The sequence below is a fragment of the Apium graveolens genome, chromosome 8 (genome assembly GCF_009905375.1).
Source record: "Apium graveolens cultivar Ventura chromosome 8, ASM990537v1, whole genome shotgun sequence".
NCBI lineage: Eukaryota > Viridiplantae > Streptophyta > Magnoliopsida > Apiales > Apiaceae > Apium > Apium graveolens.
Window position 1 is genome coordinate 54561449 of NC_133654.1, and position 19116 is coordinate 54580564.

At 35.6% G+C, this 19116-nt stretch overlaps 1 long non-coding RNA gene across 2 annotated transcripts; it reads right to left on the bottom strand.

The window, feature by feature from the left end:
* Nucleotides 1-1462: 1462 nt before the first annotated feature.
* On the bottom strand, nucleotides 1463-3865 carry LOC141678909 (uncharacterized). Of its 2 annotated transcripts, XR_012557958.1 has the most exons (5): nucleotides 3727-3865; nucleotides 3580-3623; nucleotides 2494-2632; nucleotides 2298-2363; nucleotides 1463-2122 (listed from the first exon to the last, which is right to left on the bottom strand). It is a non-coding gene; the product is annotated as an uncharacterized LOC141678909 (long non-coding RNA). The 2 variants fall into 2 exon arrangements; XR_012557959.1 differs by lacking the exons at nucleotides 3580-3623; nucleotides 3727-3865 and adding an exon at nucleotides 2751-2849.
* Between the last annotated feature and the right edge of the window lie 15251 nt (nucleotides 3866-19116).

Genomic DNA, 19116 nt, shown 5'->3' on the forward strand with positions numbered 1-19116 from the left:
GGTTATCTCAAAGAGGGGCAAAGGAGATGCTCGCATCATACAGTCTGATTCAGATTCATCATATTCTGATGATGATGATTCAGAATCTGAAAATTTATCTAAAGTGGATGTTGATGCAGAGATGATGCAACTGTGTACTCTTATGGTGAAGGGTATCACAAAGATAACTTACAAGAAATTCAAAAAGGGTAAGAAGTTTTCCAGCAAAGGTGGAAGTTCTGGAAAGAAAGGGTTCAGAAAGACTGAAGGCAAAGGAGGAAAGTCTGACAGAGGAGACAACTCAAATGTCAAATGCTACAATTGTGGTGAAAGAGGCCACATCTCTCCTGAGTGCAAAAAAGGAAAAGGTGATAAAGGCCAGATACTTATCACAAAGAAGAAAAACTGGGCAGACACTTCAGATTCTGAAGAAGAGGTGAACTATCAATACACCATATTTGACCTGTAGCAACATCAAAAAAAGTGTTAAAATGACCAAAAAATAAGGGGGTGTTGGATTTGAGCCTGCTACAATAGGGGTCTATGGTTACTTTTTTAGAAATTTTGGTAACACCTCTCAATGTGTTACAATAGAGTACCTATAGTTATATTTTCTATTTCTATGGTAACAAGTCAAAAATGTAACCACAGTTATATTGCAACATACCTAACCCTTTAGTAACACCTAAATATGTGTTAGAATAGACTCTGTTGCAACACCATATTAGCTATTGTAACACTCAATTTAATTTTTTGGTAACATTTTTATATCTTATTATAACATTCTTTTTTAACACTCTGATATTATTATTTTTGGGTAAATGAGGTCTAAGCCTCGTAAAATATATAAAAGTGAAAGAATTTACACGAGTCACTTCTCAAAATTTCTCTTAGAACGGGCTCTAAGAAAAACAAAGAGAAAATACAAAAAACAAAAACAAATTACATAAAAAATCAAACCTAACTTAAAATAAGAAAGACAAAGCTAAAAGACTTAACCAAAAAGCCCACTAGCTAGCAATCTAAAAACAAACACCAGCCCGCCATCTCCAAAAAAGGGAGCCCAAACAAACATTTAAACAAAATCAGTATTGCAGGAAGGCTGAGAAACCAACTACATCAGCAAAACAAGATAAAAAAGCAAGCCAGTACAACATGGCGTCGGTGTGCTCTCCTTTGCTATGACCTACGTTAAGATCTTATTTCGTTTGATCTATCTTCAGTTGTACAAAGAGTCTAAGACTTAATTTCTAAGCACATGAAAAGAATTACTAATCTAATGGAAAAACATGCCAAAATGCCAAAACTTAGCCAATGCAATAAGGCAGCAAGGCTACCCAAGTAATTCTGATTTAAGACTAACATAAATCAAGTCTTAATCAGAAGACCAGCATAACAAACTTCAACCTTGCATAGATTCTACACTAAATTAATACTTTTGGATATGTCATCTATCTATATATAATGTTGTATATTATGTGAACACCACATGTACATAACATACAAGTTCTCACATGTAGATCGCTCAAATTTCCTCCCATTAAATAAATATATGACACAGACTCCTGGTGAAAAGGAAACTGGAGTACTATGTGCTTGATAATATAAACCTATTTAAACTATAAGGTACTCACTACATAAGAAATAGTATCCACGGGACACATAATTGTAAATAGTAGAATCCATAAACAGAAACTGATAATTACCTTGCATGGAAATTAACTAGATGATACGCCAATCTGATAAAATCCAAGACAACAACACAATCCGAATCCAGTTGTAACATCACAGCTTCAACCTTCCAAAATTACAAGATATGGTAGGTCAGTAAAAAACAAGTATAAGAACATGTAGAAATTATGCCAGCCATTGCATCATCTCCTTGAAGGCTTGCGAAAGAATGCAATGCAATTAGGTTGAAGGATCGCAAGTCCTACCACCACCACCACCACTGACTTTTCCTGCACAAATCCATACTGAAAGTAATATCCAGAGCAACCAAATTGCTTTCTTGGAAGCAATGAATTCCACTTGCAATCTGCTCTGATTTTCAAAGTACGGTGTTCTATGAAGTGTGCCTGTTTGCTCGCAAGCAGAATAGTTTGGCATTATTCAAAAGACTACCAATATATCATGGTGTACCCTGTTAAGCAATTTTATCAGACAATTAAGTCATAAAAGAACTCCAAAATGAAGTAATAGAACTTCTACCAGTACATTAATTAAAGTAGCAGAATAGTAATTATGATATATTTTCAATAAATATCAAGAACAGTTGAAATAAAGTGAAGTAAGAAATCTTAAACCAATTTTCTTACAAGACAGTCAGAGACTTCAATTCTTTGATGAGTTCTTCACCCGGGAAATACTTGCCGAGGAACAACCTTTTGCGTAAAAGAAATTACAGAGAAGTAAATAACATCATTGAATAGTGCACCAAATGCAGGTATCCGTGGAGTAAAAAGTAAACACTGTACTTTATTCATAGTTGAAGAGTAAGAACCACTGTTGTACCTCGCTATATTTTTTTTGGTCAATGAGGAATATTAGCACTAGTAGATAGCAGTAGATCTCGAGCTCAGGCATAATTAAGTTTCACAAGGGCTGTAGTTGCAGATGTCGCAGTGTCAACTTCCATATCTTGTTCATCTTCCTAAATATTATAAAACCATGTTATTAATGTATCAGATATAAACAAGCTATAATATTCAGTATAGTGACGCAAAGGTTACAAATTACAATAATACTAAAATTTGAATATAAGACTTAACTAGTTCAGTAACTTAGGCACATAAATCTTCAACCCATGACTAGAGGTATAATCCAATCCAAATGAAGCAAAAGTATATCTTAATAATGAGACACTTGTGGCCTGCTGTAAGCAATAATTATAAAGGGTTTAAAAGCCAGTTAGAAGTTGAGGTCACGGAATTGATTATAATCGGATGGTTATTAAGTTTTAGTCTGTTAGTCATGTTTTTTACCATGATTCTTGTTTAAACTTGGGAGCTCATTTTATAGCTTTATTTAATTGCAACATCTTAGATAATTGATTCCATTTCTTAACAAAAAGGTCTTTCATATTTGTACTTTGCATTTTACCTTTATATCATCAATTGTCTGTATAGACAAGAACTAAATACGGAATAAATATAAGGCTCAATTAAAAGTTAAATACATCAAAGTAAACAGTTGAGGAAGTAAAACTAATCAATCTCTCGCTTTTACACACACAAGAACTAGAACCTTACATATAGCGATGAAACTTAAGTCCTTTCAATACCAATAAAATTGACCTAAGCAAACATACATTAATTCTGCAATTAGAAACAAATATATGAATTAAAAGTGAAGAACAAAATTATTATATTTAGAAAAAAATTAACAAAACGTTCACACTAAATTGATTGAACAATTTACGAATATACGAACCATAGGAAGATATGAAACCAAGCGAGAGTGAACCTCAGATCCAGGAACAAGAGAGAAATTAAGAAATGCGTTAACAAGCCCACTCAAGTGTATATGTAAACATTTATGTCTTAAATCGTAAATAAACAAAATTGGTAAGAAGAATTATGGAAAGTGCGGTCGACTTACCATGAAGCTGATGAAAATCTTTCTTTATTACCATGAATGTACACCTACAAAAAGAAGAAACCAAATTGGTCAAAGCTCCATTTGCTGAAAAGCTAATAAATTCTAGTTGATGAAAACCCCAATTGAAATTAACCAACATAAATTCACCTAATCGTTGATAGCCCGCGTAGATGTGATTGCAGTGAAGACCCTTTGAAGACTCTACTTAATTAAACCGAATAATTTTTTGTCGATGATGGAGAGAGCTCTGACCCTAACTATTAGAACCCTAATCTCCAAGTTCTGACCCATCAAGAATATTTGAATGTACAAGACTGTTTATCTGTGAGTGCATATATTCGAGAGTGTATAGGTAAGTGGGCTAAAAATGAGCGGGTCAAATTTTTTATTTGGGCCGCCGCCCAAAATTTGGTGAAAATTTTGTAAAATTTGGCCCGGAAATACAATCCCGCCTAAATATTTAGTGTTGTGGTAACACTAATTGTAATATCATTGCTAACACTATTTTCTATGTTACAAAAACTATTTCATCATGTCTATGATAATATTTAGTATCTTCTACTGTAACATATAAAAACTGTTACCTTCGGTCAAATTTTAGTAATTTAAGGAAATATTTTTACTTGTAACACCAAAAAAAGTGTTGCAATAGGCCAAATATGGTGTTGTGTATGCTTTGATGGCAAATGTTGATAGCAGTTCTGGGACTGCTGAATTGAAGGCACCTCATTCAACTCTTGCTTTTCATACTGATGATATTTCTGAGCTAAGATTATATCTTAAAACCATGTTCATTAGTTTTAGAGATCAGACTTTAGAAAATGAAAGATTAAAATCTAAAAGTCTTGCTCTTAGAAACAGAAATGACTACTTATGAAAAGAGTTAGTTATATTTCATCAAACTCAGAAAGAAAGAGATGAGGCTTTGTATGTTAAAGATGAACTGCTAAAATTGAATAAATCTCTTAAATCTGAACTGGAAAAGGAAAATGAGATAATCAAAACTTGGTCTAACTCTGGAAGAACAACTCAGAAAATTTTAGAAAATGGAAATTGGAAAGAAGGACTAGGTTACCTAGATGATAAAGAAGAAAAGGAAACTGTGTCATCTAAACCAAATTTTACCAAGAAAGATAAAAAGCCTAAAGTTAATCCTGTCAAGTTTGTGTCAAATTCAGACAAATCAAAATCTGAAAATATTAAAGACTCTAAAATAGAAGACAAAGAAAAGTCAACTTGTGACAAATTAAAACAGGATAAACCAGCTGTAGTAAACATTGGCTTAATGACAAAGAAGCGGCTTAAGTATAAACTAAAAGAGATTAGAAAAGAGAACAAGGTAAAGGAAGCTAGGAAAAATAGGAATGGAAAGGAAGGTGTGAATAAAAGCAATAATTATATGCCTGTTCCTAATGCTCCTAGAAAGAAATGCTATAATTGTGGAAACTCTAACCATCTTGCTTCTTTTTGCAGGAAAAATAAAGATATAAACTCTTTACCTCCTAGATCAGGAGTTAAGAGTCAGTCTGTTAGGTTTAAACCACAAAATCCTTATTTTCATTGTGGTAGTTTATGGCATTCTATTTATACTTGTAAGAAATATCATAGTTTGTACTATGATTATTATCAAATAAAACCTTCTTTAAAGAAAGTTAGTGTAATTCCTTCTAGTGTAAATTCTGATGCAAAGTCTGATATAAAGTCTGATAAAAAACATGTTAGCATAAACTCTGAAACTAAATCCGCTGCAAATGCTAACAAACTTAAAAAGGCCAAAGGATCCAAGCAAGTCTGGGTCCTTAAAACTAACCAATAGTGGTCTTTGTGATTGCAGGGCAACAGGAAAAACATCCTGGTTCTGGATAGCGGATGTTCAGGACATATGTCTGGAAATAAAGCTCTTCTATCAGACTTTGTGGAGAAAGCTGGCCCAGGAGTTTCTTATGGAGATGGCAACAAGGGAAAGACTATGGGATATGGCAATATCAATCTTGGGAATGTCATAATTGGAACAGTAGCTCTTGTCTCAGGACTTAAACATAATCTGCTAAGTGTGAGTCAAATCTGTGACAGAGGTTATCATGTGGATTTCTGTTGGGAATATGTTATGAACTTGATGATTTCATTAGCAAAACACTTTAGTAGATTCAATTTAGTGAAAAATGTAGCACTCGACGGATAATCAAATATATTCCCGACGGATGACTCAATATAGTCCCGACGGATGATGATTTGACATTCATCGAGTGAGTAGCTTATGTAACAATAAGTCATGTAGCACATTTCTACAAACATCTTTGTATAGACTGTATAGTAGCATATAAGTCATGTTGACTTTAACTAGATATGAAGAATAGTTTGATTAATTGTAAATATAAGATGTCTTGTAATTCTGCATAAGTGAAATAAAGTCAAGTGTCAAATAGCTACCCGACGGATGATCAACAAAGCTATCGACGGATGATCAACAAAGCTACCGACGGATGATCAACAAGGCAACCCGATGGATGATAATCATGTACCCGACGGATGATCAATTCAAACATCCGTTGACAGTGACAACAGAGTCACATGCGTGGAGTGTTTGGAAAAGGAATGTGGCAACCTATTTAGCTGGGTTTTTGAGAAAAAAGAAGCATTACCATTTCCATGCTATTATGAAGATATTCAAAGATGCTGGAATAGAGTAGTGAAGCAGCATGGTATTAGACTTGATAGGTTTTGTTTTATTATCTTGTCTTATTACTATGTAATCTTGGTAATATATAAACCAAGAGTAGCAAGTAGAACAACAAGAAGACCAAGCAAATACATTCTCAGAGAAACAATTGTAAGTTGTATCCTGTAGCATTTCTCTGTAAGTTTAGTTGTTCATATTTGTAAGCAGCTGTGAGCTATTCAAGCTTCACAGGGTTCTCTCTCTCTCTCTCTCTCTCTCTCTCTATATATATATATATATATATATATATCTGGTGGATACATTCAAATCCACCAGAAAGTTTTTAAAGACTTCTGTTTTTAATTACTTGTATTTTGATTCATCTAACTCTTCATTCCGCATTTTGCAAATCAAACACTTATATATATTATTAAGTTAGAACCATTTTTCTTTAATCTGAAAAAGTAGCCAGAATTACATTCAACCCCCCCCCCTTCTGTAATTCTTGTTGTATTGTTAGGGACTAACAATTGGTATCAGAGCAAGCTCTTAAAGCACAAAGAGTTTAAAGATCACAACAAACAATAAGATGAACAAGAAGGATGTTGGAGTCAAGATTCCTTTTCTGGACAAAGATAATTACCATCACTGGAAGGTAAAGATGCATCTTCATTTACTTTCTCAAGATGAAGCCTATGTGGATTGCATAGAGAGAGGTCCTGATGTACCAATGAGAGCTGCAACTGGAAATGAGCCATCAGTTCCCAAGCCAAGGCATGAATGGTTAGACCTGATATTGAACAAGCCAGGAAATACAAGAAGGCCATGAATATTTTATTCAATGGAGTTGATGGTGACATGTTTGACAACATCATCAATTGCAAGACAGCCAAGGAGGTTTGGGACACCATTCAAATAATCTGTGATGGCACTGAACAAGTTAGAGAAAACAAGATACAGTTACTGATTTAGCAATATGAGCATTTCCACTATGAAGAAGGTGAAACTCTCACTGATATCTTTAGTTGATTTCAAAAGCTACTAAATGCTCTGAAGTTGCATGGAAGAGTCTACCAAACCAAAGACTCTAACCTCAAATTCCTGAGATCCCTTCCAAAAGAATGGAAACAAATGACAGTCTCCTTGAGAAATTCACAAGAATACAAGGAGTTTACACTAGAGAGACTGTATGGAATTCTAAAGACTTTTGAGCTTGAAATAGAGCAAGATGAAAGAATGGAGAAAGGGAGAAAGAAAGGAGGGTCCATTGCACTGGTTGCTGAGTTAGAGAAAGAAAATGAGATGAAGATAGAAGCTGTTGAGTCTACTTCAAAGGTCTGTGAAAATAAGGGCAAGGGGCTGGTAGCAGAAAATAAAGATTCTTTGAGCCAAGATGATATAGATGATATTGATGAACATCTTGCATTTCTTTCCAGAAGATTTTCCATGCTCAAGTTCAAGAAGAATTTTGGAGCAGCTAAGCCAAATAGAAACATGGTGGATAAATCAAAATTCAAATGTTTCAAATATGGCTTGGCAGGGCACTTTGCCAGTGAGTGTAGAAAGTTAGATTTCAGCAAAAAAAAGTTTGATCCTGTGGATTATAAACAGAAGTATTTTGAGTTGCTCAAACAAAATGAAAGGGCTTTTATTACACAAGAAAGTGACTGGCAGCAGATGGTCTGGATGAGGATGAAGATGTCAGCTATGTCAATCTAGCCCTAATGGTCAAGTCTGATGAAACAGAGACAAGTTCTTCAAGTAATCAGGTAATCACCACTAACCTTGCACATTTATCTAAAGCTAAGTGTAATGATGCAAAAAATGACATGTCTACATAATTATATCATTTTCGTGTTACACTTAAGTCCCTCAGTAAGGAAAATGCTAAAATCAAAGAAAACAATTTGTTTTTATGTGAGAGGAATACTGTGCTAGAGTCTCCGTTTATTGAATTTGAAAAATTGAGAATAGAGTGTAAGATTGCTAAGGAGGAATTAACTGAGTCCTTGAAGAAAGAAGAAATTTTCAAGCAGCTTGATCGTAAACAGGAGGTGATTAAGGCATGGAAATCTTCTAGAGATGTCCATGCTCAAATCACTAAAGTTCAAGGTATTGAGTCTTTCTGTGATGCAGCCTGGAAAAAGAGTAAAGAGAAGCTAGAATCCAATTTGGTTGAAGGATTGCTAACTGATGTGGACGCGACGGATGATGAGAGTCATCAGTCGGATAATCAAAAAGGTTATCCGTCGAGTGATATAAATCCTCATCCGTCGGCTGTGAGCAAATCTGTGAGTAAAGCCAAACTTGCCAAGTTAAATGAAAAATATGGATCAGTTTCCAAAAACTTTATTTCAGGAGAATCTAGTCAAGTGAAGAAGGAGAAGAAAGTAAATGTTGGTCATCTGTCCATCAAGCAATTGAATGACAGACCAGAAAAGATTGAGGTTAAAATAAAGGCTAAAAAGAAAAATAATAGAATTGGGAAAGTAGGAATTAACAAACATAACAACTACACACCTGATAAGTATGCTCCTAGAAAAATTTGTGTTAAGTGTGGTAGTGTTAATCATCTGTCTGTTAATTGCAAAGTTGCCATGCCTACTTCCATGACTGTACCACCTTCTTTTCCCAATATGAGTGCTATGCCTTCTATGCCTTTGAATGCTATTTCTACACAGAATATGAATGCACAATTTGCTAATATGCCATTTACACCTAATCTTTATTACGCTGCATTTAATATGCCTTAAATGCCATTTAGCATGCCCTACTGGAATAACATGTTTACATATAGCATGCAATTTCCTGTTAATCAAAATATGCATGATAATTCTGTTTTAATGAATGGTTTCAAAGGTCCAACTCAGATGACTAAGGATGAATCTGATATCCCCAAGTCAAATGAGATCAAACCTAAGAAATAAAAGAAGAAAGCTAACAAGGCAGGACCCAAGGAAACTTGGGTACCAAAATCAATTTGATTTGATTTTAATGTGTGCAGGGAAACAAAAAAAATATGTGGTACTTGGATATTGGTTGTTCAAGACACATGACTGGAGATTCTACCCTGCTCATAGAGTTCAAGGAAAGAGCTGGCCCAATAATTACTTTTGGAGATGACAACAAGGGTTATACTGTGAGATATTGCTTGATTTCAAAAGACAGTGTCATTATTGAGGAGGTTACCTTAGTGGATGGTCTCAAGCACAATTTATTGAGTATCAGCCAACTTTGTGATAAAGGCAATTCAGTAACCTTCACTACAGAAGCCTGTGTTGTGACAAACAAGAGGAGCAACAAAGTGGTTCTCACTGGAGTGAGAAAAGAAAATATGTACCTAGCTGACTTCAACTCATCAAATGCAGAATCTATTACTTGTCTTCTCAGTAAAGCAAGTTAAGATGAAAGTTGGCTATGGCACAAGAAGCTATCCCATCTGAACTTCAAGACCATGAATGAGCTTGTAAAGAAAGAATTGGTTAGAGGTATTCCTCAAGTGGAGTTTTCTAAGGATGGACTGTGTGATGCTTGCCAGAAGGGAAAATAAATCAAAGCATCATTCAGAAAGAAGCTTGATTCAACAATTGGAGAACCTTTGCAACTACTACACATGGATTTGTTTGGACCAGTCAATGTGTTGTCCATCTCAAGGAAAAGATTTTGCCTAGTAATTGTAGATGATTTCTCAAAGTTCTCTTGGACATATTTCTTAAAGTCTAAAAATGAGGCTAGTGAAATCATCATCAATCATATAAGGTAAGTCAACAATCATCCTGATTTCAAAGTTAGAAGAATCAGGATTGACAATGGAACTGAGTTCAAGAATTATATTATGAGAGTATTTTGTGAAGAGAATGGGATTATGCATGAGTTTTCAGCAGCAAGAACTCCACAACAAAATAGAGTAGTACAAAAAAAGAACAGATCACTTATTGAAGCTGCAAGGATAATGCTTGAAGAATCAAAGTTACCAACATATTTCTGGGATGAAGCTGTAAATACTGCATGCTACACTCAGAATATTTCTTTGGTTAATCAGGAAAAATGTATGACTCCCTACCAATTATTGAAGAATAAAAAGCCAACTCTAAATTTTCTTCATGTCTTTGGCTGCAAATGTTTTATCTTGAGAAATCAAACTGATCAAAATGGGAAGTTTGATGCTAAAGCAGATGAAGGAATTTTGTTGGATATGTTGTTGGTAAAGCATACAGAGTCTACAATCTGAGAACCAACATTGTTATGGAATCAATACATGTTGTGTTTGATGATAAAAATATTGAAGGACTACAAGATGGAGATTACCATGAGAGCCTCAAGTTTGACAATGTGGAGATGGTTAGTGATGACAGTGATGATGAAAGTGATCACGAAACTACAACTAAGGAAAGTGCAGAAAAATATACTACCAATGAAGCTAATAACTCAACATCCATCGAGTTACAAAATGCTTCATCCAACGGTAGACAATCTGCATCATCCATCGAGAGACAATCAGCTTCATCCTTCGAAACTCAAAATTTACTATCCGTCGGGTCATCAAAAGAAGCTGAAAGTCAGAATTGATCACTTATAGAAAGTCCCTCTTTCTTAAATCATAGATTTACAAACTCAGGGAGGTTTCTAACAATCAAAACTCAATCACACATCAAGACAACAATGAGGCCTCTTCATCTAGAGCTAATCTACCTCAACAAAGAAAATGGGCAAAGGATCACCCCTTTGAGCTTATCATTGGTGATGTATCTTCTAGAGTTCAAACAAGGAGAGCAACTCAGGAAGAGTATCTATATAGCAGTTTCCTATCCAAGGAAGAACCAAAGAAGGTAGAAGAAGCTTTGATGGATCCTGATTGGATTTTAGCTATGCACGAGGAGCTAAACCAATTTGAAAGGAATAATGTATGGAAGTTGGTACCCAAGCCTAAAGGAAAGAATCCAATAGACACCAAATGGTTATTCAGAAACAAGATGGATGAAAATGGCATAGTAGTCACGAACAAAGCTAGATTCGTTGATAAGGGCTATTATCAACAAGAAGGAATAGATTTTGATGAAACCTTTGCTCCTGTTGCAAGACTTGAAGCCATTAGAATCTTCTTAGCCTATGCAGCCCATGCCAATTTTAAGATCTATCAAATGGATGTCAAGAGTGCCTTTCTAAATAGAGATTTGGAGGAGGAAGTCTATGTCAGTCAGCCTACTGGTTTTGAAGATCCAAATCTACCTGATCATGTATACTATCTTTTGAAAGCACTCTATGGATTGAAGCAAGCACCTAGAGCCTGGTATGACACTTTGTCAAAGTTTCCTTTAGAGAATCACTTCACTAGAGGTACTGTAGACAAAACTTTATTCTTTAGAAATGTTAATGGCTCTAGCATACTTGTTCAAATTTATGTAGATGACATTATTTTTGGCTCTACAGATGAAAAACTTTGCAAAAAGTTTGCCAAATTGATGTAAAATAAATATGAAATGAGCATGATGGGAGAACTAACTTACTTTCTTGGTTTTCAAGTTAAACAAGTTAGTGATGGAATATTCATTGGTCAAACTAAATACATTTATGATCTTTTAAAGAAGTTTGAACTAATGGATTGCACATCTGCAAAAATTCTTATGGCCACTGCAACTAAACTTGAATTAAACACTACTGAAAACTCTGTGGATATTTCAAGTTATAAAGGCATGGTTAGCTCTCATCTATACTTAACAGCTAGTAGGCCAGATATAATATTTGCTACAAGTCTCTGTGCTAGATTTCAGGCTGATCCTAGAGAATCTCATTTAATTGTTATTAAGAGAATTTTCAGATTTCTCAAAGGTACACCAAAACTTGGTATTTGGTACCCTAGAGATTCTGGTTTTGATCTAACTAGTTATTCAGATATAGATTATATAGGTTGTAGAATTGATAGAAAAAGTACAACAGGAACCTGTCAATTTCTAGGAAACAAGCTTGTGTCCTAGTTCAGTTAAAAGCAAAATTCAGTTTCTACTTCTACAGCAGAAGCTGAATATATTGCTGCTGGCAGTTGCTGTGCACATATTTTGTGGATGAAAAACCAATTGCTAAACTATGGTCTGCAAGTGGAAAGAATTCCCATTTTCTGTGATAACATAAGTGCAATTGCCATCACTGAGAATCCAGTACAACATTCAAGAACAAAGCACATAGACATCAAGTATCACTTCATAAGGGAACATGTAATGAATGGTACTGTGGAACTACATTTTGTTCTAAGTGAAAAATAGCTTGCAGATATATTCACCAAGCCACTGGATGAATCCACCTTTTTAAGGTTGGTAAGTGAGTTAGGTATGCTTAATTACTCTTGAATCTTTTCAGATATTTTGCAAGTTGTAATGTACCAGAAATTTAATTGATTTTTCAGTCTTGGATGAAATTTTGGCTAAGTCAAAATCTACATCCCGACGGATGATCATTATCCATCGAGTTTGATCATCCGTCGATATACAATTTGTTAATAAAATCAATTATTTTTCTGGAATATTTTATATCTCGACGGATAATTGATTTATCCTCATCCGTCGAATTGTCTCATTCCTAGCCGTTGATTTTCTGATCATTATCCATCGAGTATACTTACAGTTTGTAAGCATAACACGACGAATAAGTGATGGAATTTTTACAGTTTATTTTTAAACGGCTATTTTGGGCAATTTTTATTGGTCACTTTATTTTACTTTATGACTTTTGACAGTTATTTTTGAGATAGTATAAAAGAAAAATTCATTTCCATTTCTTTTCTTTTATCATTCTGAATTCATCTTCTCTAACTTCTTTCTGTCTTAAAAGTAATTACCCTCTTTCTCTCTGCAATTTATATTCTCTAACAATGGCACCAGTCGTCAAAATCATGTCTCAAACTGGCTTTATCTATGAAAAGAACAACTTCACGGCTCTGGTGAACAAGGGGATTCAGCAGTCTGGCAACTACCACAAAATGATGGATTTTGTGCAAGGCTGTAAGCTCAAATATGCCATGTTGGAGTCTCCCACTATCTACTGTGAGGTTGTGGAGGAAATATGGATGACTGTAATGTACAACTCAACTGACAAGACCATCACCTTCACTATTAAAGGTAAGGAATTCTGTGTTAATAGTGATATTGTTGAAGCATACTTTAAGATTCCTGATAATACTGTCACTACTCCACACACAGACACTGATATTGTTAACATGTTAAACTCCATGGGTTATGCACTTACCATCCCTAAATTAAGTGAAATTAGGAGATTGGGTCTTAGGAAAAAATGGAGTTATATGTGTGATGTAGTTACTAAAGTATTTTCTGGTAAAATTAGCAATTTTGATTCTGTTAATATCTCCATGCTCAACATGCTTTACATGCTAGTAACTGATAAATACTTCAATTTTAGTGATCTAGTCTTGTTTGAGTTGGGGTTTAAGTTAGGGGAGCTTAATAAGAGGGGTAAGAATGTTTATTATGCTAGATTTCTAATAATGCTTGCTAACCACCTCTCTGAGGATATTGTGCTTGAGAACCCAACCAACAAGTTAGATTTTTGGTTCAAGAAAGGAGAATTATTGCAGATCTCAATAGAGCAGATCACCACAAAGAGGTACCACTCTTCTAGTTTCCTATAATGGAAGCACCTCAGGGAAGTGAGGTAACTTCAACTGTCTCTACTCTTCCAACCTCAACCATTTCTTTGCCTTCTAGTGCAGCAGTGGCATCTGTGTCAATGACCAGACAAATGCCTACCCAAGCTACCAAAACCAAAGTTTCAGAACCAAAGACAAAGAAAGCCCCATCTGGTGTCTCTCAAAAGATGCCAGTTGTAAAATCCACTAAACACAAAGAGGGGAGTGTGAAGGTGGGAAAGACAGGTGAGGGACATGGTGAAAATCAAAGAAGCCCTAGGATAAGGATGGCGAGCATAGTGTACCCAAACCAAGCCACACCACAGTTTCCCAAAAAACTGTGGTTGTTAATAAGGATAAAAGCTCAATTCTAGTTTCATCCTCCCAAAAGGATGTAACTATTGAAACAAGCTCTCAACCAGGAGCACAGAACAAAAGGGGTAGGGACACAAGTTCACCACAAACCTACACTAGAAAGAACAAATCTAAAACCCTTGGGGATGCACAGGGTACACACAGTGCAAACTGTAGCTAAAGACCCAGTCACTGCACCATCTCAAAGTCAAATTGATGTGGCTCCAACAAATATGGAGTCACAGCCAAAATCTGTACAAATTGAGACACCTCAAACACCAAATTCTCCAACACAATTTTTGGATGTTGACATGATTCAAACATCACAACCATATTCACCATCTTTAACTCTGTTGGAGAAGCCAAAAATCCATGCAAGTGAGCATCATCTTCTAGATGATTTGTCGGCTCACTTGCCATTTCTTTCTGAAACTGTTGAGACATCTGTGCCAAAATTTTCATCAATCTGCACAGATTCTACAATAGTTTCCACTCCAAACTCATTCATTTCTACTCACTCGATGGATATTGTTCATCCGTCGAGTAGTGATTGTATCCCGACGGATGTGCCTAACAGCAGTCATCCGTCAGATAGTCAAATTACTATCCCGATGGATATTTCTCATCCGTCGGGTGTCTCTGCACAACTCCAAAGTTCAACTATAGTAACAAGTGCAGATGAATTAGTAATTTTGCAATCACTATTAGGATTGAGGGAAGGTAGTAACATGAGTGAGAGTCTGGGTTGCTACCAGGAAAAGGAGAGAAAAAGAGTGATCCAATGCAGTCCATTTCTTCAGGACTGGCAAAAGTGAGTGTGAGGAGTCCCACCTTAGATGGTGAAGGTGAGGGTGTGAGGGTGGGGAGCCAAGGTGAGACCTTGATGCAAGAAAAGAGAGATTATGAGAGAAATGCAGGTATGGGAGATATAAGGGTGAATGTCATTGTAAGTGAGTTAATGAATGTACAGGATGCAGACAGGGAGGGACTATCTCAGCAAACTCAAGTTGTTATAGATTCTACCTCCTTAGATGCTGAGACATTTACTCACCCTGTTCCAGCCTATAAACTTCTAGATGGACAGGGCAATGACAATGCGGAAATGATGCTAACTTGGTGCACTCCACACAGTCCATGCAAAGAGCTACGGATGCCATCACAGCTTTGCCTTCAACAGCTGGTGATGTTAATTATGAGACCGGTGGTTCAGAAGAATTCTTTGGAGGTGAAGGTGGAGATAGTGAAGAAGAGCCATTGGACATAGGGGAAGAATTAGGCCGTAGTTCAAGATCAAGTATGCCATCTTGGGCATTTTCAAAGCAATCTGATGAACACTACTTTAAGATAACCCTGATTCAACTTATAAATCAGAAAAATTCTGCTCTTCAAACCACCACAAATGCCAGCACCAAAAAGCTCCTTCAAGCACATCTTGCTTCTCTGCAACTACAACGAATCCAAGGTCTTCAACATGCTTAAGATGTCAACACTATCAAAGGTGATATTGATCAGATGAAAAAGGACATTTCTGACAGGATGGACTCTAAACTTCCAGAAGCTACAATTCTTGACATTAAGAGACAACTCAGGAAAAATTCTGATCTTCCCATAAAGATAGATGCCTTGGATACAAGAATGACAGTAATGGAAGCATCTCTTATAGCAATCCATCTACACCAAGCTCAATAAACAGACTTGCTTCAAAAACTGGTGGCTGCACAAACCTCCTCCTCTACTCAGCTTGATGATAAAAAAAAGGGGGAGAAAGAGAGTTCTAGGAGTGAGGGGGAACAAAAAGTGCTCAACATTCAAGTGAGTAAAGCAATTGTGCCAACAATTGCTTTGACAAAGTCACTAGCTAAAGATAGCATTGATCTAATTAATGAAGCAGCAGCCACTTTGAGAGCAGCTGAGAAGAAGCAGTTTAGTACAATAAACTGGGAGAAAATTAATGAGGACATTCAAAATAAATTTGGTCTAGCAAAGAAGCCAGAAAAATCAGCCATTCATCACTCTCAAGTCAGGCTAATTTCTGTGAATGAAATAAGCATGAACTATCTGGAAAGAGGCCAGACATCCCGCATCAAGTCTCCAAAGGCAGATCTAATCATGAAGCCAAAGGTGAACTACCCAAAATCTTCACTAAAGAATCCTTTGGATACAGTGTATGAGACACCAAAGCCTAATGAGAAGAAACTGTTGCTAGGATCTATTGCATTCTACAAGGATCTAGCTGATTCAGCATTGAAAAGGAGAATTGCCAAAGTTTTCAGAAATGGTAATGAAATTTGTGTGGTGGCTGGACACCCTCAATTTGCTTAAGTAAAAAGGGAAGAAAAGGCAAGATTAAAGCAAGAAAAGAAGCAAGCTGCTCTAGAAGCTAAAAAGCTCAAGCAGAAGAAGGAGCAAGCTGCTATCTTGGCCAAGCTACAAGCTATGAAACCCACATAACTAATTCCTGAACAGCCATCTAGAACCACTGGATCTAAGGATCTGAAAATGCAAGAAGAATCTCAATAGAAAAGAAGGTTTAGATATAAACTTCACTCCAAGAGAAAAGTGAACTTTGATGAATGTGGCGCCCAAAAATCCGGGGTCAGGAATCTCGGAGACCACGCTTTCTAAACTACTACAACCACACAACTTACACCACAATATATAAATACTCACGCTTCACGACCCCACACTTATCACACATACACACACTTATAGGTTATTTTGTCTTGGAAACGAACCATTCATAACTAGAGTGATTTCAACCATCAAGTGATAATTATTACAACCCAAAAGTGATTAAGTCTTACCGAGGAGTAACCTTTAAGTAAGGCTGGTCCTCCGGCCAAATATACGCTTCTTGTTTATTACCTTACATAAGTCATACTTATAAATAAGTCGAACTAAAAACAACTAAAAACTAATCCAGCTTATTCGAACTACCTGTGGTACAGCACCAAACAATCTACGGAACAGCTGGCCATTTCCAATCCATTTCCTAGCTGTGGTTCTCATGGCATGCATCTTGATTCACTGTTGTGTTGTGTCAATTTAAGAAAACAAGTGTGAGCTATAATGTGCAGCATAATAATGTATAGTGTGAAAATGACTGTATGATAACCTACATAAAACATCATATATGATAATTATGTTTTATTTGAATAAAGTTTTTCCTTAGTGATACACACCTTCTTATGAAAACAGTTCTTTAGGGGATTTTATTATCCTGCGAATACCTTAATAGGAAACCCAGCACCTAGGCGTGGGTTACTGTATTACATCACAATTTCCAATTGGAAGAAATTAGGACACTCGTTGGAGCCACCGTATACGATGATCATTCGTAATATGATAATAGTAACCTTTTCTACTAGTAGAAGGATGACACCTTCGTATCCCGGTTATCACCCTTGCCGCATTCGGGATACGTGTTCCATTTTTGGGTATACACATACTTCACAAGTTCCTGAGTACACAGAGTACCTTTGCCTGCGGTACCTTTGGTAGTCCATCTAGCACACATAGTACCAGAGTCTACCCCTCCCTTGTCCTTTAAAAAGAATTCTATCAATCTCGAGAACTCGAACCACATCTAAGTTCTCCAAGCGTTTTACTTGTTGATAGAAACAGTTTATCTTACTAAGATATAAAGTTATATATGCATATACGTACTTCCGAGATTTTCGGAGGAAGTACTAAGGATGTGAGTTGACCGTTGTCAACAGATAATTAAATAAGGGAGAAAAGTTTCTCCTTGAAACTATATTCAAATTATTAAATAAGTCGGGATAATATTCACCGAAGATATGAAATTATTCGAATGATGTTCTGAAATCAGGAAGTATATTTTAAATCAGGATCTATGATTTTTAAATCAATAATAAACCCTTTGTGAATAATAATTAATTAAATAATAATCGATAAATAAATAAACCTCGAATGAGTTTACTCTCTAAAAGAATATTTAAAATAACATTCCTCAACTAGTTTATGTATACATAGTTAATAATCTTAAATGTTTAATCAGGTTTGAAATAAATAATCGTTGGAGTATACTACTCCCATAATAAAGGATTAGGTATATAGTATTTATTATTCGAACCATAAAATATAGTTGAGGTAATATGATGGTTGGGAAATCGTTTTAATAAAAGTTCGAGGTATTTTTAATGTTTCGTAAGTGGACGTTAAGTCCCTTTAAAACGTACTACTATGGACTTGTAATCGTCCTATAATATCATCGGATTGTATCCCGGGTTTTCATCTTAAAATCCCGACCGACTCTCGGTCTTATAATCATACGTCATGCTTAAAGCGGAATTAAATATTTTATGATATATACTTATCGTACAACATCGCTACATTAAGCGAAAATTCAACAACTACGTATCATGGCAAGCATGGTATTTATGCAATGATAGTAAAACAATCCTTTCACAACACAACAGTAAAATGAAGTTGGGTTTGTAAACTTTCCTGGGTATCTCGAGGTGGAGGATGCTCTAGGTTCCGCTCGGAAATCTATAACCATAAACACAATTCGCTTCGTTAGGTCCCGTTCTAATTTACGACGACTCGTACTCATGTGATACTTATTATGCACCCTCTCAACTTGTATTACCCTTATTATTCCTTTAAGTAATTATTAACATCATGGTCGCTTTATTTTTCTAAGTATCTTAGGTTCATTTTCATTTTCGTCGTCGGCTCCGCTTATGGATTCTACATTTTATAATCGCGCGGCCTCGGCTCTGATATTTTTATAAAACTGAAAAATCATTATTTTTACTTGAAATTTTTATGGAAGTTAGGAAACTCAATATTTACTCTCTGTAAAAATTGCATGATTTATGAACTCTTTTAACTCGACCCTTTATATTTTCAAAATTCGTAA